This window comes from Macaca mulatta, chromosome 13, assembly GCF_049350105.2.
Source record: "Macaca mulatta isolate MMU2019108-1 chromosome 13, T2T-MMU8v2.0, whole genome shotgun sequence".
NCBI lineage: Eukaryota > Metazoa > Chordata > Mammalia > Primates > Cercopithecidae > Macaca > Macaca mulatta.
In genome coordinates, this window is record NC_133418.1 from 104,190,884 (window position 1) to 104,207,550 (window position 16,667).

Here is a 16,667-nt window from a genome sequence, read left to right on the forward strand (position 1 = left end):
TCCAAGCATACCTTGAAGATATTGGGGGTTCAGTTCCATACTACCACAATAAAGCAAACATCACAATAAAGCAGTTCACACAATGTTTTTGGTTTCCCAGTGCATATAAAAGTTATGCTTACACTGTACTGTAGATTATTGTGTACATGTCCAAAATAATGCACATACTAAGAAAAATAGCTCAGAGCTGTCTGAGCTATGTGAGGTATGCAAAATTTATTAGGCCTGGACAGACGTGAATACTGGCTTCCATCACGCCTTCCCACATCTAAGGGCAATTGTTAAAGGCATTTTGTTCTTTACCAGCTGCCTCACCCATTATCTTTATGTTCCTGGAATTTGTGATACATGGAAGAAAGCATAGCCAGTCAATAGCTTAAGTTTTTAAAATATAAATTCTTGGTAAACAAGATCTGCCTCCTCTCCTTTCCTTAAAAACCTACTCTGACTGCTTGCTAATTGGAGTGTATATTCAAAGCAACTTGAATCTAAGTTCCTGAGTGGCCATTCTCAAGCACTGAGCCCAAATCAACTCTATACTTAATATTATTTTCTGAATTTTCTTAAAGTTGGCAACACCTTAATTAAAAAATACTTTATTGATCATGCTTATGAACATGATCAAATGAGAATCAACTTTCCCGTGTATGTGGGGAAGATATGCAACTAGTAATGCAGAAAGAGGGAAATGGGAAGAGGGAGAAAAGAGGAGCAGACATGGAACAAATGAGAGAGAAGGAAAGGGAAGCCATAAGTATATCAAGGATGACAGAAAATAAAAGGCGGATAAAATTCAAACGAAAAAGAAAGGAAAACCCCAACACCCTCCAAGAGGTCTCTCTGAATCTGGACCACCGGCTGCAAGCCCCAAACAGAAATCTCCCAGGCAGCTTGTGCGCCGCGCGTCCGGCTGACATCGGCTTCCAGGATCAGCTCGCGGCGCGGTACTGTGACGTCACCTGAAGGGAGCACTTCCGGTCTTGTGCCGCCTTCCCAGGACCCTCAGGGAGAGCCGGCCGCCTTCCAGGCGGACAGGTGAGGTACAGCTTCACGAGCTCAGGGTGACTGCCCAAAGGAAGGACGGGTGGGCAGGCACGCGGGATCTGGCGCCTCTTCTGTGTGGTTCCTCGCAGAGCCCCTGTTGCCCTGGGCCAGATGGCCCGTAGCAGCGAAAATAATACTGTTCCGACAGCTCGCTAGTTAGGAGCCACTTGGCCTGGGTGTACTTTCAGCTGCAGGCCGGGCAGTCGCTCACCCGAGCGCAGGAATGCAGCATTTGAACCCCTAAGTGCAGCCCACCTGTGAGGGAATCTTACGGCTCCCCCGTGGAGGAGTAGAGGCCAAAAGGTTGGGCAACCGGCCGGGAAGAAGTGGCTAGGAGGGGTCAAACTCTGGGCCATGAGTGTTCTTTGTCCCCAGCGTTTAGTGCTCACGCCGCCTTTTATTCACGGTGAAGACCTTTACCGTAAACTCTCACCCTGGGGTCTTAGTTCGGTTTTCTTCTCCACGCAAGACAGGATGCAGATTGGAGCACTTTATTCCTTGATTAATTAATTCGTGTCTTCCCTCGCAAGTAGTTACCGGACAACTGCTTTGTGTCCTGTGTACCAAACACAAGACGTTGATAGTCCTGGCCGGGCGCGGTGGCTCTCACGCCTGTAATCCCAGCACTTTGGGGCCCCAAGGCGGGCGGATCACGAGGTCAGGAGATCGAGACCATCCTGGCTAACACGGTGAAACCCCATCTCTACTAAAAATAAAAAATAAAATAAAAAATAAAAATAGCCTGGCGTGGTGGCGGGCGCCTGTAGTCCCAGCTTCTAGGGAGGCTGAGGCAGGAGAATGGCATGAACCCAGGAGGTGGAGCTTGCAGTGAGCCGAGATCGCTCCACTGCACTCTAGCCTAGGCGACAGAATGAGACTCTGTCTCAAAAAAAAAAAAAAAATGTTGATAGTCCTTTAGTTGAAAGAACAAATCTGTTTGGAGAAAGAGATACAACCAAAAGAAACCCAGAAGATTTAGAAGCATCTCCAGAATGTTTATTCTCAAAAGCTGTTTTTTAATTAAACTTCTTCATGAAACTATAAATAGGAGTGTCTCTGTTGTGTGTTTTCCCATTTTTCCACCTAAAGGTGAAAGGCTTGGAAAGCTGCTAAGGCCCGTCTTTTCAGCATGTAGCATTCTAGGGCACAATCAAGGCAACACAATGGTGCCCATCTAAAATTTTGCATTTTAATATTTTGCTTTTTGATAACTTAATGCCTTCAGACTGGAGGACTTTTTCTTTGTTAAAATGTTGCTCTACTTTCAGCATTTTCTCCCTTGTAGTATTACCATGATATATTTAAGATTAAGCACTTGATTCTGAAGTCACTTTAAGTATACTTCAACCAAAGGGAAATTAGTATATTATTTCTAATGAGTGTATTTAATATAGGTAAGTAGTTTGTACACTTATGAAATTCTTGGCATTAATTGATGTCCAGAAGCTGAAAGCTGCTCTCTGGCACATTTAAAAAGCGTGTGTGTGTGATTACAAGAAAGTTTGATGTCATAGTTGCCACCTTAGACATAGCAAAGGAGTTGTGCAAAACAAATTGCCTTTTTCTAGTAAAGATAATTCAGCAAGTTCATCTTGAGTGTAATGTGTGCTTTAGTATTTAATATGTCCTCAGCAGTAGTCATGGATTTTATCTTCATTTAAGCTTGATTTTCTGGCCCACTTGCACAGATTTAAGAAGATTCTCACTGGGGTTAGTGTGCAGTCATTCAGATAGCAAATATAGCAAAAGTAGGTGAAATGTAAAAGTCATTAAAAAAAGAATTGTGAAATTGCTCATGTCGCAACCATATCAAGCAGGAGCAAAGACAACTACACAGAATCTTGGTATAACATACAGTCATTACCACTTGGACTTTCTCCTACAATATTTTGCAGTTTGTTTTTTGGATTCTTTAGTGTTATACAATATTTCAAAGTTATATGTGACTGGGAAATATTGGAATAGGTATCAGAGGACTGTAGAATTTATTTTGCCATTTAAATGCTTATGTCCTTGAACAAAAAATGTAAACATCTTTGACCTTTAATTTCTTGTTCTATTAATTGCCTGCTTTTTAGGTCTTCTTAAGGTCTGATGAGAAAGGAAGAGAATATAATTTGCAAATGAAAAGAAGTTAAAAAAAAAAAGCAGTGGTTTTATTGCAAGGGGCTAGATGGTGATCAAGTCAGGATATAGAAAACAATTATTTGTTATTACATGTTATTCTGGAGAAAGATGAGATGGATACCCATAGTTACAGCAGACTGTAAAAAAAATTCTGTTTATGCATCATCTGTTTATATGTTGACTTTCACCTGTATGTTTGCAAGTTTATATAGGGCTATGTGCTAAGATACCCAATTTTCCCCTTTCATACCACTTATACCAATTGCAATTAAATACATATATAATTATTAATAACTTTTTAAAAAACCTTTTCGTTTTGAGATAATTACATAGTCACAGAAAGTTGCAAAAAACTTTACGGGGAAGTCCCTGTGTACCCTTAAGCCTGCCTCTCTCGATGGTAACATCTTGGATAACTGTGGCACAGTGTTAAAACTGGGAAATTGGCATTGATGCAGTTCACAGAGTGTATTTCCATTTCACCAACTTTATAAGGACTAATTTGTGTGTGTACACCGGTCTATGTGTAGCTTCTTATAACTACCATAATCAAGATAAAGAATTATTCCATCACCACAAGGCCCCCTGATGCTGCCTCCTTATAGTCAAACTGTCTTGTCCCAGCTCTATCCCTAACCTGTAGCAACCACTGCTCTATCTCTATAATTTTGTTACTTCAAGGATATTGTGTAGATGGACTCATACCATATGTAACTTTTTGAGATCCATCCAAATTGTGTGTATCATGCATTCCTTTATTGCTGAGTAGTAGTCCATGGGATGGCTATGCTGCAGTTTGTTTAATGATTCATCCATTGAAGGACATTTGGGTCACGCTATTATAAATAGAGCTTCTATGAACTTTTGTGTGAAGGTTTTTGAGTGAACATACATTTTTCCCTTTCTGGGATAAATGCCCAAGAGTACAATTACTAAATCATATGGTAAGTGTATGTTTAGTGAATTAATACTTGTTTAGCTTGTTGATATGGTGAGTTACATTGATTTTAAAATGTTGAACATAACTGGTATAAATCTCACTTGGTTATAGTATATAATTGTATATTTCCATATTCTGTTTGCTAATATTTTGTTAAGGTATAAGTACAGAGGTATGAGAGGTTAAGGTGTAGGTATGAGAGATGTGTTGTAGTTTTTTGCTTGTTTGTTTTGTACTGCCTTTGCCAGGCTTTGGTAGAGCAATAGTATTCTACATGGTTTTTAGTGATAACCCTTGTTTCATTATTGCTGCTGTATTAGTAATTTGTGTAGTTTTATCTTTTTCAGTGGTGATTTGCTGATTACAGTGACCTTTTTCAAAGAACTAGCTCTTTATTTCATCTTTGTCTATTTTTAATGTCATTGATTTCTGCTCTTTTATTATTTTCTTCCTTCTCACTTTAGGATTATTTTGCTTCTCCTTGTCTAGTGCTGTGATTATTAGTTTAAGATCTTTCTTTGTTTCTAAAGTAAGCATTTATTGCTATAATTTCCCTCTTGGCATTGCTTTAGTTGCATCTCACAGATTTTGCTGTCTTGTATTTTCATTTCCATCCAGTTCTATATATTTTAAATTTTTCCTTAGAAGTTTGCTTGACCCATGAAAATATTTGGGAGTGTGTCGTTTAGTTTCCAAGTTTTTGGTGATTTACCCATTGTTTTTCTGTTGTTGATTTCTAGTTTTTTCCACAATGATCAGAAAACATAATCTGTGTAATTTTTAATTTTTAAGTTTGTTTTATGACTGCGGGTATGGTGTATCTTGGTGGATGTTCCATGTATGCTTGAAAAGCATGTGTATTCTGCTATTGTTGGTTGCAGTGTTCGATACGTGTCAGTTATGTCCTGTTCATTCATGGTGTTCTGTTCTTCTGTGTCTTCTTGATTGTCTAATAGTTATTTTTGTTGCTGAAGATCCCAACTATAATTACAAATGTCTCGTTTTTCCTTTTAGCTCCGTTGGTTTGGCTTCATGTATTTTAAATATCCATTGTTTGGTGCATATACATTTAAGATGTTTTCTTGATGAATTAATCGTTGTATCTTTATACAATAATTTTCTTTGCTCTGATGTCTACTTTATCTGATGGTAGTGTAGCCATCACTACTTAAAAAAGAGTAGTTAGCATGGCATATCTTTTCCATACTTCTATTTTCAACTTACCAATGTCATTATGTTTTAGTGAATTTCTTGTAGACACTATATGCTTGGGTCCTTTAAAAAAAGAAACTACTCTGCCAAACTCTGTCTTTTAGCTAGTATAGTTATATCATTTACACTTAAAGGTAATTGATACGGTAGGGCTTAAGCCAGCCATTTTGTTACTTGTTTTCTGTTTATTTCCTGTTTTTCGTATTTGTTCCTCTTCTGTTTCTGTAGGTTTCTTGAATATTTTCAGAATTCTATTTGACGTGTTTATAGTATTTTTGAGTATCTGGCTAAGTTAACCTTTTTTATTGTGCTTTAGGTATAACAATAGATGTAACAACTTATCACAAGGGATACTTTTATTGCCTTTTGCCAGTTGAAGTGTAGAGACCTTACTTCCATTAAGGTCCTTTTTCTTTTTCCCTTTTTAAAATTTAATAGTTGTATTTTCTCTATACACCTTGAACACCACATCAAATGTTGTTATGTTTACTTCAACTATCAAATACGATTTAAGAAACTCATGAGATGAAGAATAGTTCATTTTATATTTACCATGACTATTACTTATTCCAGTGTTCTTCCTTTACTCAAATTAAACCTTATTGATACATCATTTCCTTTTTGTTTGAGGAATTTCTTTTAGGAGAACTTCCTAAAGATATGTCTGTTAATGACAAATTAGTTTCCATCATCTGAGAATGTTGTTCCTCTTTGTTCCGGAAGGGTGGTTTTGACCTATATGAAATTTGGCCTTGACAGTTCTTTTACTTTAATATTTGAAAAATGTGCCATTTCTTTCTGTCTTCCATGATTTCTGATGAGAAATCTGATGGCATTCAAATTATTGTTCCCCTTAAAGGTAATGTGCCATTTCTCTCTGGCTGCTTTGGAGATTTTTTATTTTTTATTTTTGGAGACAGAGTCGCGCTCTGTCACCCAGGCTGGAGTGCAGTGGCCGGATCTGAGCTCACTGCAAGCTCTGCCTCCCGTGTTTATGCCATTCTCCTGCCTCAGCCTCTGGAGTAGCTGGGACTACAGGCGCCTGCCACCTCGCCTGGCTAGTTTTTTGTATTTTTTTTTTTAGTAGATACAGGGTTTCACCATGTTAGCCAGGATGGTCTCGATCTCCTGACCTTGTGATCCACCCGCCTCAGCCTCCCAAAGTGCTGGGATTACAGACTTGAGTCACCGTGCCCGGCCAGGAGATTTTTTTCTTTGTTTTTAGTTTTCTAAACTTTGACTTATGATGTATCTTGTATTTTTATTTTTTCCTACTTAAGGTTTTCTCAGCTTCTTGACTCTGTAGATTTATGTCTTTTGTCAAATTGAGAAGTTTTCAGCTATTATATCTTTGATTATTTTTTTCAGCACCATACTTTCTTTTCTTCCTCTAAAACTCTGATTGGATGAATGTTAGGTCATTTGTTATTGTCCTACAAGTCCCTGATGCCCTTCTTGTTTCTTTGTCTGTTTTTCTCTGATCAGACTGAGTAAATTCTGTTGATCTGTTTTCAAGTTCACTGATCCTGTTCTCTGTCAATTCCACTCTACTACTGAGCCCATCCAGCAAGTTTTTAATTTTAATTAGTATTTTTTCAATTTTATAATTATTTTTAGTTCTTACTTTTAAAAACATTTCATCTTGCAAGGAGAGCTACTTTCAATATACATGGAATTTCTTGGAAAAACATAACAGTTTTAGATTATTTGTATATATGAACTAATGTTACTCAAGATTTTAAACCTTCTCTGCAAAATTACCTCTGTAATTAGCAGATGAAGCATGAACGTATATAATTTTTTTCTCTCTGTCTCAGGTAATTCCTTGTTAAAGGCCCTAATAAAAGGGAAATGGGGAAGGAAATGGAGAAGAGAATTTAGGCCTTGGCAAATTGAAAATCGTCTGTAGTGTCTCGCTGACAGGTAAAGTAGGAATTTTGAAACTCTAGAGAAAAGGAACCAGGAATGAAGATGGAATGAAACATTTATATTTACTTCATTAAAACTTTTAAAGTTGTCATATAGTTTCAGATTTAAAAAGCTCTTTCTTCCAGCCTAGGCAACATGGTGAAACCCCTTCTCTACCAAAAATACAAAAAGTTAGCCAGGCATGATGGTGTGTGCCTATAGTCTCAGCTACTTGTGGGGTGGAGGCCGGAGGATCGCTTGAGCCGAGAAGGTTGAGGCTGCAGTGAGCCAAGATTGTGCCCCTGTATTCCAGCCTGGGTGACAAAGTGAGATCCTATCTCAAAAGAAATAATAAAAATAAATAAAAAACCAAAAAGTTATTTCTCCTTTCCTTCTTTTCCCTTGAAGAATACTGAAGATTTTACATAGTTGACAAATGAGGTAATGTAAGAAAAAACAAAAATTAAGTAAAATGGGTAACTTTCAGTGGCCATACTTGAGATTTAGGTTATATTGACTGCTGAGGTTTATCAGTTTGATTCCTATCCCTACGATATAATTAAAAATAAACCATGGACCCCCTCATTGTCAGGCTCACTGACAGTATAACATTGTGGTTAAAAAGCTCTTTCTCAGTAAGTATGAAAAGTTAATGCATGAAAAAGAATATATGTTAATTTAGTGGGGGAAAAGATGGTTTCTGTATTACAGTGGTATTAGCACAAGTAGCTTTCCATCTGAAAGAAAATAAAATTGGATCCTTATATAGTGGATTAAAGGTTTAGAAGTAGACATTAATAAAAATTAAACATCTGGGAAACAATATGTAAAATATGGAAGCCCAGAAAAGCATTAGCATCTGCATTATACAAGGTTTTCTTACAGGCTGATAAGAAAATGATAAATAACTCACTTGGAACCTAGGCAAATGATATGAAGAGACAATTTGTGGAAAAGATAGTCTAAAAAGCTAACAAACATGAAAAAATGCTTAAACATGCTTGTAGTCAGTAAAATGCAATTTAAAGAATGAGGTATTTTACATCCAAAGACTGTAAGACTTACAAACAGTGGTATCGCTTAGTGATGATAGGGTTGTAGAGGGAAAGATAACTTTCTACATCGCTAAAAGAATTACATTCTTTTTTTGAGAATAATCTGGCAACATCTATTAAAATTCAACCAGTAATTTCACACTTGGCAATCTGGCCTATAAAAACAAAAGCACTGGTAGATATGAATATATGTAAGAACATAGGTATTTAAGGGTACTTATTGCAGCATTGTTCTGAAAAAACTGGGAACTAATTGAGTGCTTGGCAACAGGGAGACGGTCATATAAATTGTGGTATATCCACATTATGGAACCATTAAAAATGAATTACTTATATAAACTCTTTGACTTGGCAGGATATCCATATGTTATTAAGTATGAAAGCAAAATGCATAGAAGTGTATATAATATGCTACTATTTGTCAAACACTGGCAACTCATTCATGAAAAAATGCATAAATGCTTAACATATTTGTGTATAATTATAGAAGAATATGGAAGACTATACTAAGTAACATGGGTTTGGGAGAGATATGGATGGTAAGGAGGAGAGGTAGAATGGAGGCATGATGCAAAAGGTTAAAAAATTGTTTAGAAAAATCACAGCATGCATTGTATCTCATTTATCCATATAAGTGAAATTATATATATGCATATAAGAAAATTTTAAAAATAACATGAGCTCTGGATCTTTCAGACATTTATGGGTTCAAATTCTGACTCTGCCACTTTACAACTTACTAACTGTGGGACTTAGGCAAATTGCTTAATGTCTTTCAATCAATTTTCTCATATTTTCTTGGGGTGGGAGGATGAAATAATAGTACCCATCTCATAGGGTCGTCATCAGGATTAAATTTAGATAGCATCTGTGAAGTGCTTAGCACAGTACCTGGCTTACAGAAAGCACTCTCAGTTATTCTTACTGTTGCCTTGGTTCTTACGCTCTTGGACATTTGTTAATATCTATTTTTAAAACTTTATCACCATCCTGCAACTTTCTTGAGACACTCCTCACTGGCTTACATTACTTTACATGTCTTAGTTAATGCCTAGTTCTAGTTGTTCCTTTTTTATTTTGCTGATGTCTTTTTCCTTACCTATGGATATTGCTCCCAAAATATAGCAGGGGTTACCAAAGAAGCTTTTGAATTAGGGTGACTGGGAGAATAGTGGTTCTATATATGGCAGCAGAGAAGTCATGATGTAGGGTTTATAGGGTTGATTTTTAAAACAAGATGATTTTGATATTTGCCATTTTTTATGCATCAATGAGGCATCCAGATGAAAATGTTCAATAGCTGGAAAAACTTGACAGGAACTTAAGGAGTAGATATAAAGAATTCTCCCACATGGCTAATTCTTGAAGTGGATGTAATCTCCGAGGGAGAGCATATAGAGAAATGAACCCAGGGCAGAAACTTTGGGAACAGGGAATAGGGGAGGAAAAGGTTCTCAATGAGGACTGGGAGGTGGCATAGAAACCAAGATAGAGAAGTTCTTTAAGAAGCAGCTGGAGAAACTGTATGTCTACTTTGTTCTGTCTTGAGCTTTAGTTCTGTGGCTCACATTGTCTTCTGGCCTTGTTCCTTATTTTCTTGAAACTTAAACTACATTTTAAATTAATCTCAGCTTCCTTTCCTCCCACTAATTTCCCTTCTTTTATATTTCCCCTATATGTATGTGAGTAGTGCTTTCATTCCTCTCATCGTTGGCATCAAAATCTGTCATCCCTGCCCCTTTCCCGTCCCTGGTTCTCCATATCATTACCAAGACTTTAGACTCCCATTCACTCCTTTTTCATTCCTACTCTTGCCTACATTTGACTGATTATTATCAAAATAATCTAAAGAAGATTCTTTTGAAATAATCTAAAGATTATTTTGATAGCTTCCAAACTCTAGTGTAATCTTCTGTTTTTTCTGTCTTTCATAGTCTTCTTTTAAAAAAAACTAGTTTAATCCAGTCCCTCTCCCTTTCAAATCCACCAGATTCTCTTTCCTACAACATTTTCCCAAACTGTTCTGAGGAAGGAGATGAGGTATTAATGAGAGAGATTAGTAGGATCACCATTAATGAAATATAGTCAAATCAGATTTTAGAAGGTCGTATACCTTTTTGGCACCAGGGACCACTTTTGTGGAAGACAATTTTTCCACAAATGGTGGGGAGTGAGGGTGATGGTTTTGGGATCAAACTGTTCCATCTCAGATCATTGGGCAGTAGATTCTCATAAGGAGCACACAACCTAGATCTTTGCATGCATAGTTCACAATAGGTTTTGTGTTCCTGTGAGAATTTAATGCCTCCATTGATCTAACATGAGGCGGAGCTCAGGCAGTAATGCTTACTTGCCGCTTATCTCCTGCTATGTGGCCCGGTTCCTAACCAGTTCCAGTCCATGGCCCGGGAGTTGTGGACCCCTGTTGTATACTATGTCCCCAGCTTCAGCATTCACAGTTCTTATCGATGTGCTTTGAAAAAGTTCCTCAGAAGTAAAGCTTACGTGCCTTTGTGTTTAACTTAACTTTGCAGATTGTGTTTTCCAAGGAAGGCCACAATAGTAACTCCCATACCACATGTTCTTTTTACAATATGACTTTGACACTTCTTCTACTGACCCCTCGCAGTAGAAATGTCAAAGTCATATTGTACAAAGAACATGCTGTCTTTGAATATTGATGGGCTTCTGTCTAACATGGAAGTGATGCTATGTGACTTTTGAGGGTAGGTCATAAAAGGATACAACTTAATCTGGTACTCTTGAGACATTTGCTCTTGGAACCCAGCCACCATTTTCTGAAGAAGCCTAAAGCAGCCCATATTGGCAGGCCAAATGGAGAAGGCACTTGCAGGTGTTCCAGGCCAACAGCCTATGTGACAATAGCATCAGTCACCAGGCATATGAATAAAGATACTTCCAGATGACTCCTGCCCCCAATGATCAGGTCACACCCAGTTGCTGAGTTTTCTCAACCAAGGCCCCAGACTTTGGATCAGAGATAGGCTATCTTTGTTGTGCCCTTTCTGAATTCCTGACCCACAGAATCCGTAAGCATAGTAAATGGTTGTCTTAAGCCACTAAGTTTTAGAGTAATATTTTAGGTAGTGAGAGTAACTGGAACACCCAATGTTTCCTGAGAATAGTTTATTTTCTGAAGTGTGGTAACTAATAGCTTGTGATACATGTTCCTTGGAAAAACTGTTTGTGGAATTACTGGTTTTCTAAATTTTTAGCTTGCCATTCAAGGCCTTCATAGTGAACAGTAGGATAGCTTCAGTATTGGCCTGTGCATATCCAGCAAATCAGTCTCCTCCCTGAATGGTATTTTATTTATAGTTTCTGTATCAGTATTCTTTTACTCTTCTAGAAAGCCCTTATGTTTAGTTGCTATTTGATAGTCTCTTTTGTAAAGTGCCTGTTCAAATATTTTGCCCATTTTTCTATTGAGTTGTCTCTTACTGATTTGTAGAAGTTCTTTGTAAATTCTGGATATGTGCATGTTGGGAGAAAAATCTATATTTTATACCCTATGTGTATATATATATTTCCCAACAACAGGCTCATATTCAGAATACTATACATATGTGTATATATGTGTGTGTGTATATGTATAGTGTTCTCCCGCTCTGTAACTTGCCTTCTGACTCTCTTAATAGTGTCTTTTGCTAAATACAATTTCTTAATTCTAGTGGAGGATGGAATTTGAAAGTATTTTCCTTTTTTTTTTTTTTTTTTTTTTTTTTTTTTAGATGAAGTCTTAAGTCTTACTCTGCCACCAGGCTGGAGTGCAGTGGCGCGATCTTGGCTCACTGCAGCCTCCAACTCCCTGGTTCAAGTAATTCTTCTGCCTCAGCTTCCTGAGAAGCTGGGATTACAGGCACGTGCCACCAAGCCCAGCTAATTTTGTTGTTGTTGTTGTATTTTTAGTGGAGATGTGGTTTCATGATATTGGCTAGGATGGTCTCCATCTCCTGATCTTGTGATCCACCCTCCTCAGCCTCTTAAAGTGCTGGGATTACAGGTGTGAGCCACCACGCCCGGCAGTCTTTTCCTTTATGGCTAGTGTTTACTATTACCTTGTTTAAGAAACCTTTGGCCACCCTAGGCTCATAAAGGTATGTTCCAATGTTATCTTTTGGAAGCTTTATTATTCACCTTTCACATTTAGATCTATAATATACCTAGTACTATATTTTGTCTATGATGTGAGAAAGGAGTCAAGATTCATTTATTTTCCACGTCCAGTTGAACCAGCATGATTTATTTGAAGGACCTTCTTTTCCTTACTCCTCTGCAAGAACACCATTGTCATAAATCATGAAGATACATGTTTGGATTTGTTTCTGGATTCCCTGTTCTTGTCCACTGTTTTGTCTATTTTGTCTGTCTTTGTATTTAATAATGGTATGTTTTTATTAAACCTGGATATAGGGTAAAGTCCTCCAACTTTGTGGTTGTTCTTCAAACTTGTCTTGGCTATTATTATTATTATTATTATTATTATTTTGAAATGGAATCTCGCTCTGTCGCCCAGGCTGGAGTGCAGTAGCACGATCTCTGCTCACTGCAAGCTCCGCCTCCTGGGTTCAAGTGATTCTCTTGCTTCAGCCTCTTGAGTAACTGGGACCTCAGGTGCCCGCCCCCATGCCCAGCTAATTTTTTGTCTTTTTATTGGAGACGGGGTTTCACTGTGTTAGCCAGGATGGTCTCGATCTCCAGACCTCATGATCCACCTGCCTCAGCCTCCCAAAGTGCTGGGATTACAGGCGTGAGCCACCACACCTGGCCTTGTCTTGGCTATTCTTGACTTTTTACACTTCCACATACATATTAGAATTAGCTTTCCAATTTCCATTTTAAAAAAAAAGGAAAGGGAAAAAACCCTGATTTGGATTAGAATTTTACAAATCTAAGAATTAATTTGGAGTTTATACTAGTGAGTCTTCCAGTTCATGAATATGGTTTGTCCCCTCATTATTTAATTTGTCTCAGTAATATCCAGCAAACCATTTAGCTTTCTGTGTAGAGGTCTTGCACATCATTTGTTAGATTTATTCCTAAGTATTTGATTTTTTTGATGCTGTTGTAAGTGGTCTCTTTTTTAAAAATTTTATTTCCAAATTGTTTGTTGCTGGTATATAGAAATATATTTGATTTTCATATATTGACCTTTTAGCTAATGACCATGTTGCATTCACTTATTAATTCAATTAGTATATGTAAGGATTTTTTTGCATTTTCTATGTATATCATCATGTTTGTGCATAATCACATTTCCTATCCAATCTAAATACATTTATATCTTTTTTTGGTTTCTTATTGCATTGGCTAAGACTTCAAGTATAGAAGTGTTGATAGCAGACCTCCATAGCTTGATCTCAAACTCAGAGAGGGTTTCAATATTTTACCCGTAGTAAAACATTTACTGAAGATTTTTAATACTTGTATTATATGAAAAAAATATGTATTTCATGTTTATATTTTATGAAATATTTCTTTATTTCTCACTTTTTAAGAATTTTTTCATGACTCTTGGATTTTATAAAATATTTTCTCTATCAATTGAGATGATTATATAAGTTTTCTTTACCCTGTTAATGTGGTAACTTAAACTGATTAAATTTTGAATATTTAAACAACTTTTCATTTCTGGTATATACACAATTTGGTTGTCATCTATTACCCTTTTATATAGCACTAGATTTGGTCTGCTAATATTCTGAATAGTTTTTGCATCTATCTCAACCTTAATTATAATGTACATTTTAAACTAAAAATTACAAAGAATTGCTGATTTCATAAAAAGAGTTGGGAGGTGTCCCTCTTTTTCTATTCTCTGGACAACTCTATGTAAAATTGGTATTATTCCTTCCTTAAGTGTTAATTTCATCTGGACCAAGAATTTTGTCTTAAGGTATAAGTCTATTAAGAGTCTTCTAGTCTTTTTTCTTTTTGTATCTGCTGGGTTCAGTTTTTTTGTTTGTTTGTTTGTTTTGGAATTTGTCCATGTCAAGTTTATTGGCATACATTTCTTCATAATATTTGTTTATTATTTTTTGATGTCTGTAGAATCTGGAGTGATATCCTTTTTTCACTTCTGATATTGATTGATTGTGCCATCTCTTTTCTTGAGAAGTCAAGGGTTTGCTTATTTATAGGTGTTTTCAAAGTAAAAACTTTTGGGTTTGCTAATCCTCTCTAATGTAAACTTTTTTTCCTATTTCATTAATATCTACATTATTATCTTTTTTCTATTTTCTTTATTTAGATTCATTTATTTTTTTTTTCTAATTCCTTAAGCCAAATGGTTCTTTTATTTGCAGCCTTGTTTTCTAATGTATGCATTTCAAAACTTTGAATTTTCCTGCATTCATATCTTTATCTGCGTTTCATACATTTTGTGTCATATTTTCTATTCTCTATTGCTTCTCTGCTTTCTGCTTATTTCTATATTAATTATTTTCTATATTTTATTAGTTTGTTTCACAGTCTTGTAAATTCTTTCGGTGGTTACGGATTTTTTTAACAGATTTTTAAAAAGTTTTTCTGGCTTTTCTAATTGTTCTCAATGGAAGATTATTTGGGATATACAGATCACCAGCATGTTTCTGTTGGCTTGTAGGCCAATTTTTTAAAATGACCAAATAAAACTTCTGATACCAATTAAAAATTTTGTATTTCTGCCCTGGGCCTTTAAAAGTCAAACCTGCACTTGACCAGTCACCATATATTTTCCAAGTAGATTTAATACTAGTGCCTAGGAATAGCACTAATGAAGGTTCAGACACATGCATAGTATATGCTTTGCTGTATGTCATTGTGGCACAATAACAGAATCCACAAAATTGTCCACATTTGATATTATTATGTTTAAAGTTTTTGGCATTTGAGGAAGTTCTGCTGTGTGGCATTGTGGGACAATAACAGTCCACAAAGTTGTCCACATTTGAGAATATTAGGTATAAAGATTTTGGCATTTGAGGAAGTTTTAGAAGCTTCCTGTTCATCTTACATATGTAATAAATAATGTAAGTTATGATTAGATATTGTTGGTACTTTAACTTTGAAAGAAAACCATCTTATTACCTCTTTTTCAAGTTTTATTGAAAGATTGGACATTTAATTGAAAACTATTTGGACATTGCAACACAAACTTTAAAAAAATTATAATCTACAGTTCTTACATGAATAAAGCAGTATTCTTACCAAGTAGCCAAAGTAAAATGCAGACATTTTACTGTATGCTGAAGCTGATTAAGATGTATTATTTATAACTCCACTTTCAAATATTTTATTTATTAGTACAGTCTTACTGTTCTCAATGGCTAACTTTATAATAAATATTGTAAGTATTTAACTACATAGAATCACTTAGTGTATATTAAGTATATATTTAAACATATAAATATAAATAAATCAGCCCATGACTTTATATGTTTATATTATAAATACTATAACAAATATTATAAATTTGAACCTCTAAAATTTACACTAGTCAAATTATCTAGATTTGTATGAGATTTAATTGGAAAAAAACCCTAGAAACCCATTAAGCAAATTAAAACCTATATTTAGGAAAATAGTCTTGCCTAAGATGTACAAATTGTATCCACGCTTGGTTGTTATCCAGCACAAGTCTTGCTGCTTACCAAAATTGATTTTATTAAAGATTGCTTATAGGCTGAGGCTGAAGGCGTGCCATTATCCTTTACCAATATATAATTACAACATGCCGTCCTTTGTTAATCTGACACTTATTTGAAGAACTGAACTACCTTGGATTCTTAGGTAAGAAAGAGTTTTAATTTTAGTGCCTCAGATTTTCCATTGCTGCTTTTACATGGGTGTGTGAGATTCAGAAATATGAGAGTGAAGTAAAATAAAAGATGCTTTATAAATACATGGAATTAGGTGCCTGCAGGGGAAGCTACACAGCAGCTAGCCAGCATCTTAATTCGATGTTTCTCAGCTGTATTTTATTTGAGGTGTTAGAGTTGTACTTTTTTGTTTTCCAATGTTTATAGACTGAGCTTGATTTTCATATCTACTTGAATTCTCATTGATTTTGTGGCTAATCAGTCTCCCAAGATGTCATTTACTTGAAGTTAAGTATTGATATTTATGATTTGAATATATTTAACAACTTTATAGTTAATAACTTTAAATTCTCTTCTGGTGAAAGTATTCAGTTTGGCCAGTGTCTTCTCAGTCAGTGCTCTAATTTAATACAGTGTTTACTGCTAAATCTAATATTGTTTCTAACACATTATAAAGGTCAGAACTTATATAAATATACTGTAGTTTGTGATAGTTATGGAGATTGGGCTACAGTGGCATTTATTAGTGAAGTAAAAGATCAGTCCATAAGAAAAGATGAA

General features: G+C 35.8%; 1 protein-coding gene across 5 annotated transcripts in view; it reads left to right on the forward strand.

Annotated features, from left to right (window-relative positions):
* Window positions 1–982: 982 nt before the first annotated feature.
* The window catches only part of LDAH (lipid droplet associated hydrolase), a 151,858-nt gene continuing 136,173 nt past the window's right edge, over window positions 983–16,667 (forward strand). For 3 of the 5 annotated variants that reach the window (XR_001438945.3, XM_015111772.3, XM_077958641.1), the window contains exon 1: window positions 983–1,035. The gene's annotated coding sequence lies outside the window, so the exon portion shown is untranslated. Of the gene's footprint in view, window positions 1,036–7,140; window positions 7,247–16,667 lie in introns of all 5 variants that reach the window. The other 2 variants (XR_013402435.1, XM_015111773.3) reach the window with 1 other exon arrangement.